Here is a 13951-nt window from a genome sequence, read left to right on the forward strand (position 1 = left end):
AAGCGTAAAAGGTGCTCTCCGTGTCTCTTTATAAAGAAAGTTCGGTCAACTTTCACATTTTCAGCTATAATGAACTGATAATAGCGGCTTCAACAACAAAATAAAAGACCTTTATTTTTGCATGAGAAGCATTTAGACGACGCTACACATGATTAAATATGTGTACATTTTCTTTTTTTGTTAGAGCTTTAGGCAGCATGAAACAGGGTAAAGTATTGTGCCTATGCAAACGTAGGTAGAAGATTTTACATGATAAATTTCAGTCTGACGTCAATGCATGTTTCACGTCAATTGGGGAGTAGCTCTATGCTCTAATAAAGTAAAAATATAATTAATATTTTCAGCTATCTTACGGTGATGATAAAATCTTAGCAATTATTGCTCACGCCTCAATATCATGATGTTTTTATGGTAATATATTCATTCGATCGCCCAGAAACGTGACAAAGATTTGCCGTCGGGCTTCAGTGGAATAGTTTGGCAAAACGAAATAAATCATAGATTATTAAATGAACATATCTTCTGCAAAGCAGTGTCTAATCTATGCAAATAAATCTGGGCATTTTGGGGGAAGAAGAAGACGATTCGCTGATCGGCTGTTTGAGACCGGTCTCTACTTTTCGGTGTTTTTTTGACGTTTAGAGTATTCAGTGTTCCTGTGATTTTTGTCCTCAACAGGTGACGATCTGGGGGTCCCTGGTCACCGGCAGAAGTACGTCAAGCGACCTTCTAGGCGTTCTGCGCCGTATGCACCCCGACACGAAACACCATTTCTAGCCGCACTCCATGCTGCACTAATGGCAGCAGAACCATCGCCTAGTCAAGCGGCCCCTGCAGTGGCGGCAACAGATCAGGGCCTTGCGAACAAGAGACCACGCGAAGAAAAAGCCAGCGATGCGGCTTTGGGTGACCACGCAGAGGACATGGACCAAGCATCCTTCACGGTTGTCTCCTACAAGAAACAGAGAGCTGCTGGTGTTTCGGTTGTCTGCAGGCCCACTGAGCTAGGAGGCAATCTATGGAAAGCCAACCATAACATCGTGGCTTCGGCAGTTGTAGCGTCGGCACAAGACAAAGATCTCAGCCATCGTCTTAATAAGGATGGGGGCTTAATGGTTACAGTATCAACATTGCCTGCTGCAAACCGTTTGCTCACAGTAACTAAGCTGGCTGGAGTGGCTGTAGAGGCCTGGGTACCGTATTCTTACACAGCCAGCTACGGGGAAATTCAAGACGTACCTGTCACCTACTCAAATGAAGATCTGCAGGAGTATCTACGTGACCAAGATGTCCTCTCTGCTAGGAGGCAAACAACATACATTCCTGAGGACGGCGGGAAGTTCAGAGACGTACGCCGTAGTTCTGTTATATTAGAATTCTCAAAAGATGCATCACTGCCTAAAAGTGTCACGCTTGGGTTCTGTAGTTACCCTGTAACTGAGTACGTCGGAGCAGCGACACAATGCTACAAATGCCAAAGGCATGGCCACATATCGAGACGTTGTACCGGCTTCGTGCGCTGCAAAGTATGTGCTGGCCCCCTTTTCCACAAAGAGTGCACCTCGAGAGCGCAACCTAAATGCAAACTGCGATGGCTCACACCCTGCTTCATATGAAGGTTGTGAAAGCTGCTACACTTGCACGTTCAGTGGAACAAGCACAAGGGAAACCGCCCAAGCGTCATGATCCACCACCTAACCCTGACGTGGTTTTTACAAAAACGCTAGATATATCCCAAAATCAGTCACCACAACATGGAAAATCACATGATGGAAAAACGTGTGATGACACGTACGCGGCTGTAGCCAAAGAGAAGCATGGAAAGTCCGTTGGTTTTTCTCCTCCAACAAAGCAGTAGCGACACTCCCCTTCGTCACAAGGGCTGCAAAAAGCAGAAGCTGTTCTAGCAATGGGGCCGCTGCTGTCGGTCTCTTACGCTCCGCAGGGGCGTAATATCACGGGCGTAATATTACACATCTGTAATCATGGCTTCGACAGGAAGAGCTTCACCACAGCTGACCATCCACAACATCTATCACACATGCACAATTTTCCAGTGGAACGCTCTTGGTACGCTCGACATTCTTTGATTTTCGGCCACTTGTACGAGCGTACCACTACCATTTCATAGTCATCTCTGAGTCGTGCGTGGAAGAAACTTTCAGACTATGTGGATCCTATTTTCATCATTCACAACAACTGAATGAAATTAGCAGATTGCTGATAGGCTTTCGGAAGGATATCCTTGCCTACTTGGTTGAAGTTCCGCCTCACAATGATAATGAATATGTGTGCGCCATAATAGTAATTGGGAGACAAGAGTAAACTATTATTGCACTATATCTTGAGCCAGGTAGGCCATTCGATGCTTCGAGGCTTGAAAATTTGATAACAAGGACGCCCACTCCACATATTATTTGCGGAGACCTCAACGTTCACAATGAAATTTGGGGAAGCTCACACACAGGTGCCCGAGATGCTAAGCTTGCAGAGCTTCTGGCAAAATACTTGATTGAACCGCTAAATGACGGCAGCATAACCTATCTCTGAGACCTGACGACTTTCAGCAGCATTGACATGACCTTTATGACAAGTGCAGCTGCCCAAAACTTTGTTTGGCGCACCGATCTAGAAGCACGTGGAAGTGACCATTACCCAATTCTCATATCGGCTGTCAGTGCGCAGATGGCGTCATGGAAATTTCTTATAAAATCTACAGACTGGGATATGTACAAAGATGCTGCAAGCAGAGGAATTACTGCCGCAACCCGGCATGAGGAACCAATATCGACAATTGGTTATTGCCTGAGAGAAAGCACGCGAATTATAGCTAAAAGCGGTAGCTTACCCAAAAGTGATGAGTCATTTCAAAGCCTGTGCGCTATTCGCAGACGAGCTGAAAGGAAAGCTAAGCGCTTAAAAAACATTGAAACCGTTGTGCCTGTCGACGCACAGAACGTCACATTCGACGTTACCTGGATAAGTTTAGTCGGCAAAGATGGCGTGATTTTTGTTCTTCACTGGCCGTGCGCCAATCAGTAGCCAAAATTTGGTGGTAGTTCGCGGTATGCGCACGCCCCTCCAACAGCTTTACCCTTTAACAGCACTATTTCTGCATGAACGAAAATCCATTAAATAAGTCTCAGAAGAATACTGCAAACGACTGTCCGCAGGGCGAGTGACTTCCACACACTCCACAGAAGGTCTTTCAAACATCCCCCCGGCGGCATTGTCAACGATGTACCTACCTTTCACTATTGAAGAGTTAACGCAGCTATCGCAGAATTAAACGGGCGGACGTCTCCGGGCCATGATGAGGTGACCTATGACGCAATCGCAAAGCTACCTCACAATGCCCGCCTTCGACTCCTGGAATACTATAATTCTTCCTGGATGTCTGGTGAAGTCCAAGAGGAATGGAAGTTGGCGAAAATTGTGCCCGTTTTGAAACCTTCTAAACAGCCAACAAGTTATACATCGTTCCGACCCATCACCCTACTGAGCTGCGTCGGTAAGCTTATGGAGCGAATGATCTCCAAACACTTCACCTGGTTCCTCGAAAGCAGGGATGAATATCCTCAAGAAATGAACGGGTTTCGACAAAATAGGTCTGCGACTGATAACTTTATTACCTTTGTCTCATCATTTGAAGATTACCTTCACGCTGGATACATCCCGACAGCCGGTTTCCTTGACATCAAGGCTGCTTTTGACTCTGTATTTCATCATGCAATTCTGGCAGCCTTGGCCAGCCTTGGCCTCGGAGGAAAGCTTTACAACTGGATTGGACACTAAATGGTCAAACTCCCTTTCATGAAGTGAAGAGGGGCGTACCTCAGGGAGCTGTGCCCAGCCCTCTCGTGTTCAATATTGTCCTTATACATATAACAAAAAACCTTCCCCGTGGAGTACGCATTGCAATTTTTGCAGATGATATTTGCATCTGGAGTTCATCACGTTCAAGTTATACAACAAGCAACGAATTCAGAGAGCGTTAATGCACATCTCCATGTGCCTGGCTCCCCGGGGTCTTCGGCTCTCATCAGACAAGAGTGTTGCTATGGCTTTTACAAGGAAAAGAATAACTCGATACCCGCTCCTTTTGGGTAGACGCTCAATGTCCTATGTACGATCACACCAGTTCCTAGGCGTTATAATTGAGAGTAACCTCTCTTTGGTCCTCAGATTAAAACCTCCATGAGATAATTACTGCAGCATCACAGGTTTTCAGATTCACGGCGGGAACACGATGGGGCAGCAACTGCCGATCGATGGTTCTGCTTGAAAATGGCTACGTTGAAGGAGCGTTACGCTAATATTTACCGGTACTTCAAAGATTATCTCCAACAAGCAAGAAGTTTCTTGAAGCTGCACGGAACAACTGCTTGCGAATATGCCTTGAACTCCCAAAGGGATCCTCTGCATCAGGAAGACATGGAGAAGCAGGATGCCGCCCACTAGATGAGATTGCCGCCCAAGACACTATGCGCACCCATCTCCGACATGTCCTTCAAGGGAAGAAGCATTTCTTGCATCGTGTCCTTCAAACTCACAGAAACTCTGGCTTTCGTCAAGCAGTACAGTTTCTGCCCCTCCCTACTATTATTCAGCCACGTAGGTTACTACCAATCACCGTTCCTTCATGGACCCTATCGTCGTTAAAGGAGAATATGTCTGTTCCTGGCGTGGATGCGAAGAGCCGCATGCCACAGGCAGCACTTCTGCAAGCCGCTCTCGCCTACATAGCAAGTAATATACACAGCACACCCACATATTCACTGACGGTTCAACTGCTCAAGACGCTTCATCCTGTGGCCTTTATGTACCCTCAACAAACCATGTCCTGTCTTACCGGCTGCAGCGGAAGACATCATCTATGACAGCTGAGCTCCATGGCATTAAAGAAGCTCTCTCCTATATCCTGCACCAAACTCCCGGAAGATGGGTTATCTTCACTGATTCCAAAGCATCTCTGTAAATCCTGAATAACCTGTTGAAGAAAAACAATCATCATCCTGTTTCTCTTGACATCGGGTATCTTCATCATTTGGCTATTGCCGCAGGCCACTGCATAACATTTCGGTGGATACCAGATCACGCTAGCATTAAAGCCAATGAAAAAGCAGATGAAGCGGCTCGGAATGGCCACTAACATCAAATATACATTAGGACCTTCACGAAATCTGATGCATCCCAACTGGCTAAAACATTTCCTTCCGAAACAAAGTATCTACTTTGGAGCTTGCCGATGCATCACTACGAATTTCTTTATTCAATTGACCCACATCTACAATCAAGTCTTCCTCCGAAATATCTTCGCCAAATAGAAACTCTTTACCACCGACTTCGTCTAAACTGTGCATACACAAATGGATTACGCTACCGTTACGGTGAAATGAACAGCCCGTATTGTGACAACTGTGGCTCGATTGAAACTGATTGAATACACAGTGTTTTAGGTCCCTGAGCCTGCCCTTGGCAACAGAGACTCGCGATGAACTTTTTATTTACATTTTTGAAAGACATTGGACTCTTTGCCAAACTATAAATACACCTCGCATGCTTCCCTCAAGCATTTTGCAAGCTGTGAACTCTATAAGCACAATTGTCGGATCATGCATTTCCTTATTTGACTTTATATCATTACTCCACGAAGCACCTTAAGACGTATTTAATGGGCGTGTTTTATCTCTCCCTTCAATTCTATTATTTCCCTCACCAATCATTTTTCAACCTTTCCCTCCCGAATTCCCCTACCCACACAGAGTACCCTGCCAGCGAATTTGAAACGACGGCAAAATTCTCTGTTTTTCAATTAAAGTCTTTGTCTCTCTGGGTATTTACTTTTTTTTATAATTACTGATTCATTAACATTATTTTGTATTGTGATAGCAAGAAATTGAAATTATCGTTCTTTTTCTACCACGAAATTTAGAAAGTTTGAAAAATTTACGTATTCAATAAAAAAAATTGCCTGTTTAGGAATTTGCTATAACGTTTGGATATACTTTATAAAATTTGTTCGAAGAGGCTGACGCAAAAGGAAAGCGTATTTTTGGTTATGTGAGCGAATAATATTGCTGTGAACTGCTTCATATTTATTTGTTCCTGTTTGACAGCCGCTGGCATGCGGCCTTATCATTGTGATTCTGGCGCGCTTATCAATTCTGTATCCCGTGTTTGTTCATGCTCGTTGTCGCAATAGGACGCGTTATCATTTTCTTTGTCGCGAACAATGCGCCGACATCTGTCTCAAAAACTCTGATCAGTTGCGTATGTATGTATAATGTTCTAGGTTGCGCTGGTAGCAGTTTGGGGCATTATCTAGATTGCTCTGAGCAGCTTTAAATTGAGCGTTGACGAGTGTAACGGGCATTCTTTGTTTGACAATCTACGAGCACGTTTGTTGCTATAGCCGCCGCCGAGTTGCTTAGTTCTTTCCCGGGCGCAAGTCAGCCCAATAAAGAGTGAATTTCAGTACCATCAAGACTGTGTCTTCTTTGGTGTCTACGGCCTCGTCACCACTACGTGGCATCTGGTGGAGGTGCCGCCATTGAACCTTCAGGCGAGGATCCCAGCCTTGTCTGCCTGACCCCGTGACTCCAGAAGGCATCAACTTTGGAAATGGCCCAGTCAACAGCACCAGTCGTCTTAGTCCAGCCCCAAGAGCGTTCTCCCTCATTTACTAAGGACTGCCCAGTGATGATGCGGTAGTCTGGATTGACATTTTCAACCGTGTGGCAGAATTCAACGGCTGGAACGCCGCTGCGAAACTCAGGCAAGTGTACTTTGTTCCTCAAGGACATGACCGAGCTTGGTTAGAAAATCACGAGACTTCTTTAAAAGATTGAGAGATACTCACAGCAGAGTTTTTGATGGCCTTTGCAGGTTCTGTCCGAAAAGAAAGAGCTCCGGCCCTCGTCCAATCAAAACTTCAATTCCCAAACGAGCCCGTCCTCCTCTACGTAGAAGACATGAAGCGCCTGTTTTGCCGCGGCGACACTAACATGCCCAAACGTGAGAGAGAGAAATTTTTAATGCGGGGCGTTAAATCGCAGCTTTTTTGCAGGGCCTGTCCGTGACCCGCAAAAACCTGTGGACGAATTTCAAGGTAAGGCATCCACCATCGAGAAGGCGTTGGACACCCGGATTTGCCAGTACGAGCGACCACTTCAACCAGACTACTTAAGCCACTACACCAGCGCATCTGCAAGCGGGAGAACCTTCGGAACGTCATCCTGGAGATCGTGCGAGAGGAGCTCCGCTGTTTGCTGCCATCATCGCAACAACTAGAAGTGGCGCCGCTCGCGGACGTCGTCTCTGAAGAAGCCCAGCAGGCGCTGGGCGTTCCTGAAGCGACGGCTGTAACAGTTACAGCACAAGAGGCAACAGCGATGAACTACGCTGCTGCATTACGTCACCCGGCGCCCCGACGCGATTACTTTCCAAGCCCTCTCCGCTACCGTCCTGTTCCAGAAAGATGCCTCTGTCTCTGCCCGCCCAGCCTACCAAAGACACCCAACCCCCAGTAAGTGCGATGCCTGGAGGACAGCGACAAACCGGTCAATATGCTTCCACTGCGGTGAGGCCGGTCATATTCTGCGCCACTGACCGTACCGACGAATCAGTCTCCGCAGATTTGCAGTCCACGACCACGCTCAAGTGAATGACCGCAAGAAATCGACAAATATCTGCATAGCGGTGAGACTGCGCCACCAAGCCGTCGGTTCAGGCCTCCATCTCCGTACAGTGCCCGCTTTGCGTCGCCAGGCCGTAACTACGATGAGAGTGTGCGCGGAAGGTCCCCAAGCCCACGCAGGGGAAACTAAAAGCAACCTTTGGAGGCGAGGTCGCTTCACAGGGAAAACACGAAGATCCTCCATCGCCGACGATGAGTTATGACGACGCAGCCATTAAATCGGCGATCCACTAGACAACGTCGACGAGATCACGACCAGACATCAAGTTGACATCGCCGTCAAGCGACGTTACGACGGTGTGCCCCGGCCGTGACCTCAGCACAAGACAAAGCAGAGAACGAACACCGAAGCCAACGTGCAATGCGAGGACACGAAAAAGCGACCTTTAGGTTGCTGTCGACGAACGCAACAGTTAGCGCCCTAGTGGACACCGGTCCCGACTATTCTGTCATCAGTAAAACTTTCGCCTGCCATCTGAACGAAGTGACGACCACTTGGGATGGTCCGGTAATCCGCACCGCTGGTGGTAGCCTTATTACACCGTCGGGGCGATGCACCGCAAGGATTGCAGTATATGGACGCACCTACCCTACCAGCTTCTTCGTCCTACAGCACTGTTTCCGCGATGTGATAGTGGGCATGGATTTTCTGAACATACATCGAGCGATCGTCGACCGCCGATCCAAGCTAATCAAGCTCTCGACGACAAAGCCATACCTGCTACGAGAACTTCGACGCATCACGTCGCTCTCAACGTTTTCGAAGGAGAATTGACAGTACCGCCCCTATCAAGCGTCATCGTCTCTGTGGTTACAACAGAAGTCGAAATCACACAAGGGGTTGTCGAAGGAAACATCTGTTGTTACAGGATGGAGGACTTGGCATCGCAAGAGGCATCGTCCGTTTCAGTCATGTGCACGCTGAAGTGCTCGTTACGAACCTTACCGACGAATAGCGGCACCTGAACAAGGGCATGACGATTGATTTCCTTCACGAGTTAGCGGACACCAGAGAAGTCGTATCGAGTGGACTAGACGACGACACGTCGTGTGTCACTTGCCGGGACAAACTGCGCCCCAGCGTTCATTCAGCACTGGTTTTGTACAAGATGTGACTAGGCGGGTAACGCCGTTATCACAAGGGGGGCGTATGTTGCCATGAACACAGACCGCGCTATATGCTGGGCTGATTGCGATGCAGATTACGATACATTCCCCTTTGTAAACAAAAAAGAAAAAATGAAAACAAAAATAACTTTGAAAAAAAAAAACGAGAAAGAAACTACAGCAGATGTCAGAGAACTGAATCAGTCAAGGCACTTGTTGAAAGTTCGCGTCATACATTAAGCGCAGAGGTGGTTTGTGTTGTCTTGTGGACCTTTTTGGAGCAACTGTTTCTTGCGGGTTTGTCGGCACAATTCTAGCTGTACTGTTTGGATTTTGCGCCGCATCTGGGTCGTGTTGTGTGCTGGCAGGGGCAGCGCATTCTTAAAAATGACTTTCGTCGTCGTGAGAAGGACCACTAAGGCGGAAATATTCCCTGGTGGGCAGTAGATGCTCGCGATTGCGTCGCCGGAGTTGCCCATCTTCCGTCATGACTACGTAGGATCTTGGTTGACCAGATGAGCGAAGAACTCGAGCCTTTCTTTTCCATGCTGAGCAGTCTTTTATTCTAACCATACCACCATTGTTGAGTGGCGCGAGTAGCCCTCTTGAGTGGTCATTTTGCTGGCGTTTGTCAAACCGCTGGCTTTGACCGGCCTGCACGGCTGGGAGGGTTGTTCGCAGGGAGCGTCCCTGTAATATTTCGGCTGGTGACCGGCAGCATTCCAGTGGAGTTGACCTGTAGGCGAGAAGAACAAGCCAAAAGTCTTGCTTAGCTTCAGTAGTTTTTTTTTTTTTTCAAGATTCTCTTGATTACTTGTACTCCCTTTTCAGCGAGTCCGTTGGAGCGGGGAAAATACGGGCTTGAGGTTATGTGTTTGAAATCGTATACTTTTGAGACCATAGCAAATTCTCTACTAGCAAACTGAGGCCCGTTATCAGTGCATACCTCTACAGGTATGCCATATCTCGAAAATATGGCGCTTGCTGCATCCACAGTAGCTCTTGCTGAAATGTCTGCTAGGTGTTGGACTTCAGGAAAATTGGATAGGGCATCATAAACACATAAGTATGACCGACCTCCGTGGCTAAAAATATCCATGCCGATGCGGTACCATGGTTGGTCTGGAACTGGACGCATATTCGAAGGCTCTTTTGGCAACTTGTAAGCGCATGTATTATACATGCCTTTACAAATGTTTTGATTGCAGCATTCATTCCTGGCCAGAACACCAGGCGCCATGCCCTTCCTTTGCATTTGTTAATTCCCATCTGGCCTTGACGAATTCTTGCTAACATATCGCACCTCATACTGGCTGGAATGACAATCTTACAGCCTTTCAAGAGAACCCCTTTTACTTCCGACAGCTCAGTGGCAAAAGGCTTGAGCGGTCCTCCAATTGGTTGCCCGTTCTCCAGTTGCTGTAGCACAGCGGTGAGCTGCGTGTCCTTCGGCGTCTCAGAAGCCAGTTCTTTCCACGTGGTTTCGCTCACTTGAGAATCGACCACACTTACTGCGTGCACTTCGACGTCGTCGTCGTCGTTCTCTGCGTTATCTTCTGCGTCCTTAACGGGAGCCCTTGACAGCATGTCCGCTAGCAGAAGCTGTTTTCCTGAAACATAATGCATGAAAATGTCGTAGCGTAGCAGACGCAAGAAAACTCGCTGTAGTCTTGGCGGCATGTCACCGATCGCCTTCTGCGAGATGGAGATCAACGGACTATGGTCTGTCTCAACGACAACCTTCCGCCCATACACGAAATCGTAAATTTTTCGCAGTCGAAAACTATGGCCATTGCTTCCTTTTCAATTTGTGAATAGCGTTGCTGCGTCTCTGTAAGCGCTCTCGAGGCGTAAGCAACCGGCTTCCATGCACCGTTGTGATACTGCAGCAAGGCAGCACAGGTTGTTTTGTGATGCATCGCATGATAACCTGGTTTCTTTTTCAGGGTGAAAGACTGATAGCAAGTGCTGCTTGCTAAGGTTGTCGCACAGCGCTCTCCACTCTTTTTCATGATTTGCTGACCATTCGAAAACAGTGTCTTTTTTTTTATTTTTTAGCAAGCTTCTGAGACGCGCTCTTCTTTCCGATAGTGCTGGCAAAAACTTTCCGAAATAGTTCACGACCCCCAGCATGCGTGGAACGGCTAGTTTATCACTCGCGGGTGGCATCTGCAACATGCACTCGACAATGGATAAATTTGGACGGATTCTCTTTTCGTTTATCACGTCACCAAGGAATCCAGTTTGTTGAACGCCAAACTCACATTTTGCTGGAATGAACGTTAGGCCCATACGTTCTGCCGCTTCTAGCACTGATCTCAGACGTTGGTCGTGCGCTCGTTGGGAGTTACCCACACGAGTATGTCATCGACATACACTCTCACGCCGGGAAGCGCGTCAAAGGTTTCACTTAGGGTTTGCTGAAATACTTCGGTGGCCGAGGATATTCCGAAAGGCAGTCGCAAAAATCGATAGTGTCCGAAGGGTGTCGCAAAAGTGCATATCCTAGACGTCTCATCCAAGGGAATTTGGTGAAGCCCTGCGTTTGCGTCTAGACGAGTGAATATTTTTAAGCCGGCCAGCTCGGCCTCTATGTCTTCCCGCCTCGGCATCGCTTAGTGCTCGCGCTTGAGGCACTCATTTATTTTCCTAGGGTCAATGCAGACTCTCAGCTTCCAGTCTTTCTTTCGTACGATAACAAGGGACTTACCCAGTCGGTTGGCTCAGTGACTTTTGCAATTATTCCGGCTTGCTCCATGCGTGCCAACTCCTTCCGTAGTAGCTCCTCTAAGGCTAGTGGTACTCGACGAGGTCTCTGAACCACTAGCGCGGCGTCCTTGCGTAGCACCATGTGGTTTGACGCAGCCAGTGACAAGGTGACGAAAACTGACAACCACTTCTTCACAGCTGTTTTGCGACACGCTGTTCACGCGCGAATTCAGTCCCAGGTGTTCCGTCGCCTCAAGTCCTAGGATGGCTTGGCGCCCCTTTCGTGCCACGAAAAAGCGTAGCATGGTAACACGACCATTTAAAGAGACTTCTGCACGCATGGCGCCAATGTGATTACATCTCCGCCGTAGGAGCGTAAAATCGCACTGCTAGGGTACAGAGTCGGCTGTGGGTTCATTTTGGTGTATATTCCATAAGGTAACAAATTTGCCTGTGATCCAGTGTGAACCTTTAACTGAACTGCCACGTTTTTGATTTGGACTTCCACCGTCCAGTCATGCTTGCTTGACACGTTTTTTGCAGATACGTCAAGTACCTCGAAATCATCTTGGCCGCTTTGTAGCTCGCCAACAACTGCCGTCGCTTTACAATATTTCGCAAAGTGGCTTTTCCGCTGGCATCTCCGGCACGTTTTACCAAAAGCAGGGCATCTTCTTGGAGCGTGTTTTCCCCCGCATTTTCGGCAGTCACAACGTCTCCGTTCTCGGCTTTCGGGGCTTGCGGCAGCCCTGCTGCGGTAGCCCTGCTGTGTTCTTGGTTCCAAATTTGCTTGCGAGCTGCTGATGTTTCAGCTGCTTTACAGGCTTGTTCCGCTTTCTGCAGGGTCAACTTGCTGTTCATGAGGAGCTTTTCAAGAACCTTGTCGTCATTTGTCCCGAATACAATTTGATCCCTCACCATCAATTCGTCAAAGCACCAAAGTTGCAAGCACGTGCCTGAGTCTTTAGGTCTCGTATGAAATGCTCTACTGGTTTGCCGGCTGCTTGGGTTCTTCTCCTGAATATGTACCGATCGTGAACCTCACTGGTCTGGGCAATGCAATACTCATCGAACTTTTTCACCACTGTGGCATAGTCATCGTTCTCGCCTTCTACAAACGTGAAGGTGCTAAAGACTTCAATGGCTTCTGCGCCCGCGACGCTTAACAGCAACGCTGTCTTCTTGGACTCAGGTCGAGGCTTTTCTGCGACCTCTGATGGCGTGAAGAAAATTTAAAACCTTTGTTTGAAGAGCTGACAGCTCTTGCGCAGGTCGCCTGTTGTAAGCAGCGGCTCCGGTGGTTGTACGAAATCCATTTCCCACTGCAGTATCGTTGGTTTTCACGCGGCGTGCAGGAAGTGCAGTGCCGCGCTAACCACTTCTGACACCATGTATCGAGTGGAATAGACGACGACACGTCGTGTGTCACTTGCCGGGACAGACTGCGCCCCAGCGCTTATTCAACACTGGTTTTGTACAAGATATGACTAGGCGGGTAACGCCGTTATCACAAGGGGGGCGTATCTTGCCATGAACACAGACCGCGCTATGTGCTGGGCTGATTGCGATACAGATTACTCTACAGTCTTCGCCCTCCTCAGCCAACTTGAATACTATGCACCCAACCAAGCCAAGCAGCCCAATCTCGATATTAACCCAGCGCTCCCCAGAGACAGCTAAGACCGGATTCGCACTACAGCGAGTGCTTTTCTTCAGCGTCAGAGGTGCGGTAAATCCCATTGGCCAAGCATCGCATCATGGACAAAAGCGCTCGACCGCTTCGTCATTGCCCCTACAGTGTATCGCCGCGGGAATGCCAGGCAATACCTGATGAAGTTGAGGAAATGCTGCGTGTGACGTGATCCAGCCATTGAACAAACCATGGGCGGCACCATTCGTTTTGGTGAAGAAGACAGCACACTTCGCTTCTGCGTTGATTACCGCCGCTTCAAAGGCATAACTAAGAGGGATGTTTACCCGCTTCCCCTCATCGACGACACTCTGCACCGCCTCTGTAATGCGATGTACTTCTCGTCGATGGACCTGAACAGCGGGTACTGGCCAATTGAAGTCGACGAAAGAGACCTCGAGAAGACAGCGTTCATAACACCGGACGGCCTCTTCAATTTCAAGGTAATGCCATTTGGCTTGTGCTTCTCACCAGCCACATTTCAACCGATGCTGGACACTCTCCTTGCGGGCTTAAAGTGGTAGATTTGTTTGGTATACTTGGACGACGTCGTTGTATTCTCGTCAAACTTTGAAAACCATGAGAAGGCTTCGAGCAGTACTTGACGCAATCAATTCATCAGATTTAACACTGAAAGCAGAGAATTGTCACTTCGCCTACAACGAGTTGTTGTTCCTTGGTCATATTGTCAGCAAGGAAGTAGTTTGCCCCAACCCGTAGAAAACAGCTACGCTCGCAAAGCTTCC

General features: G+C 48.0%; 1 pseudogene; it reads right to left on the reverse strand.

Moving 5' to 3' along the window:
• Positions 1–10855: 10855 nt before the first annotated feature.
• Positions 10856–13951, reverse strand: part of LOC146170905 (uncharacterized) — a 78167-nt pseudogene continuing 75071 nt past the window's right edge.

The sequence above is a fragment of the Amblyomma maculatum genome, unplaced genomic scaffold (genome assembly GCF_055883805.1).
Source record: "Amblyomma maculatum isolate TAMU_Amacu unplaced genomic scaffold, ASM5588380v1 scaffold_28, whole genome shotgun sequence".
NCBI lineage: Eukaryota > Metazoa > Arthropoda > Arachnida > Ixodida > Ixodidae > Amblyomma > Amblyomma maculatum.